This window comes from Echinops telfairi, unplaced genomic scaffold, assembly GCF_000313985.2.
Source record: "Echinops telfairi isolate 266 unplaced genomic scaffold, ASM31398v2 ScPeMD7_10;HRSCAF=50, whole genome shotgun sequence".
Classification (NCBI taxonomy): Eukaryota; Metazoa; Chordata; class Mammalia; order Afrosoricida; family Tenrecidae; genus Echinops; species Echinops telfairi.
In genome coordinates this window covers 9,231,307-9,234,544 of record NW_022103907.1, presented here as the reverse complement: position 1 = coordinate 9,234,544, position 3,238 = coordinate 9,231,307, and positions in this window count along the sequence as shown.

Genomic DNA, 3,238 nt, shown 5'->3' with positions numbered 1-3,238 from the left:
TAGAAGATCAAAATGATAAACTTGACTTGAATGGCTAAAATCTTGTCAGTTGATCTCCCTCTGATGCCTGTTAGGCCTTATCTGATTCTCAACATTTTCTGTTTCTTATTTGTTCATATGGGGGTTTATCTCAGATGTACTATGTCATTGGGGTCACCCTCTTGAATTTCTATTATATGTTTTTGTTTTTCGGTATATGAACCCCAGGGTTGATGAACCTAGAGGGACAGCAAGTAGAATAGGGGTTTGGAGGGTTACAGGAGTGGTAGGGGTGGGGGTGGGGTAAAGAGAGCTGATGCCAAGGAGTTCAAGAAAGACAAGAATGTTTTGAAATGGATTGTGGCAGCAATTGTCCAATGCTGCTTGATGTGATTGGATTATGGAATGGTATGATATCTGTCTTAACTCCCAATAACATGGTTTTGAAAAATAAATAAATGGAGTTACAGTCTCTGAAACTCACAGGGGCAATTCCGCCATGTCCTATCAGGTCACTATGAGTTGGCATCTATTAGATGGCAGTGAGGCTTTTTAACATGGGGGCTGGCAGTGAAATAGTAAACCCTTCCTAATTTTTAAAAATTAGCATATCATTCACATATCATACAGTTCAATAATCCAACCATATTAAGAATTGTGCAATCACCACCACAATCCATTTTAGAACATTTTCTTCTTTCTTGAAATTATTGTTCTTAGCTCCCCATTCCCCACCAACCTTTTTTGCCATGTCCATAGGTAACTGTTAATCCAGTTACTGACTCCATAGATTTACCTGTTCTGGACAGAAAAATACACAAATGTACAGAGACACAAATTTAAAACAAGAAAGAAACAAACAAAATAAACCCAATGACAGTAATAATACAGAAAAATCTCAATAGAAAAGAAAGCAAAAAAAATATTTTTAAAAAACTGGAAGAAGTTTGATATGGGTCAAAAGGAAGATCAAACGGTAAGGTATTACATTTGAACTTAACTGCATCTGCTATAACACTATAAACTTGACAATGTTCTCTCTATGATAGCAAGTCTGTTCACACCCCTCGGCTATGATCAGAGAGGATTTACGGGAGGCTTAATCCACGTGAGGGCCCTGTAAAAGGATTTTGGGCTTCCACTGTCTTCCGCAGTCTACTGCCAACAGAATGTTCACAATTTAAGCTTTGATACTGTTCCCTTCCCCAGATTTGGACATTATTAATTATCATCTTGGTATCACACAGGTTGAGTGCCTCTTACTTTTAGTTGACACCTCACTTGGCTGCTGGACAAACAAACATGATCGCTTATTTCAGTCACATGGGTTTGGACAAATCATTTTATGCGTTTGTGGCTCCCTAGTTGTGAAATTGGAGGGGAGAATTTTAATTCACACCTGTACACTGATGTTCTGCCTTCGATGCTCATTGTTTCCGTCCTTTGAGAAAGTGTTTTGACTGAGGTTAGCACTTTGTGAAGGAGACATAAAAGTTGCTAACAACGGGAACTTACCTTTTCTTATGGTTTGCTCGAGAAGAGGAAGGAAGGGCCGCGTATATAATTTTTAATGGTTTACCGCCGTGTGATGGGAATATCTTTCTATCTCGCACTGGCAAGGGCCTTTGGTTTAAAATTGTGAGAAAGGGCCATGGGTACATTCATTTTAACATCGCATGCCATTTATGCAACCATTCAACGCATATGTTTTGGGCATCTCCTATGTGTTGGATACTGGGGGCTGGGTTATATACGAGATGAAGTCTCTGTCCTCATGAAACTTACATTTTAAATAGGATGCTCTTTCCATAAATAAAAACAAGGAAAGAACCTTTCAAAGAAGATGAGGGTAATGAAGCAAAGCAGGAGGGAATGGAAGAACAGAGCCGTCAAAGAGGGCTTTTCTGAAGAGACAGCTCTCTGGTTTACCAGTCCAATTTAATTTCAGACACGCAGTTCAATTTGAATTTCAGATAAGTCATAACTAACTTTGTCATTGTAAGTATGTCCCATGAAATGTTTGGGGTATCATTAAAATATAGTTCATTGCTTATCTGACATTCAAATTTAATTGGCATCCTGATACTTGTTTGACAACTTTCTTTACTTCTTAAATCTAACAATGTTCCATTTCAAACGAGCCCTGAAAATAATGAGGGGACGAGTTAAAAATTGGAATTTCACTTGATGCAAATTCATTAGAAAGATTTGGTCATACAAACGACCTTATTTAAGCCTAAGCAGTCCATTTGACTTCTGTTTGAACAGAGTATCTGAGGACCCAAGATGATCTTGGTTGGGATCTAGTTGGGAATCTAGTGAAACTGACCAGGCCAGCCATGATAGTTTGGAACACTGTCAGGAGGGGGCACACTGGTCTCAGTTGGGTTATGTGTGGAAGGAATGCTCCCTGGCTTGCTACCGGATTCGTTGTGTAGTCTGTGAAAAGGTGAACTCAGGGACGCTATTTTCATCATAAGTCCTAGCAAAGTGGTAATTACTTATGCTATCTGCTAAGGTCGTAAACAAGGGTTCATAAAAGGAAGAAAAGAAGTATTGAGAATTAGCAGCAGGGGTCTTTTAGTCCAGACCTAGCTTCAAACAGGTAAAAAAGAAAAAGAAAATGGGGTGTTTATTTAGATATAAGTTTAAGAAACCTATCACATATATCTAAATGAGTCAATTAAGAAGGCAGGTAGAAATGACCTGGAACTATACAGTTGGGATTCATCCACATAAAAAGAATTTAAAGAGAGGATGAAATAAAACATTGCAAGTGAGTGTAGGAATACACTCTGCTATTCACAGAGACCTAGAACAGGGAAAAGAAGACCTGGTGATGCTGTGGGTTAGGGGATGAGCTGCTGACCACCAGATCTGCAGTTCAAAGCCACCAGCTTCTGTGTGGGAGAAACGTTCACCATGTCAGAAACTAGGATGGATATGAGTAGGAACTGACACAATGACAGTGGATTTGGTTTTGTGTTTAGAATTATTTTGTAGAATCACGTGACAGCTAATAATGTCATTGCAGGTCATGGAAACTCCTCCTAAATTCTGCAAGCATTCTTAGCAGAAGAACCTGGCAGCAGGTAAATGAATACTGTTAATTGCGGTGTGAGTTTTAACATAGTCTCATAAGAATATAACCTCCTCTCTGGGGGGTGGACAACAGAAAAGTGGGTGAAGGGAGACATCAGACAGTGTAAGATATGACAAAATAATAATGATTTATAAATTATCAAGGGTTCATGAGGGA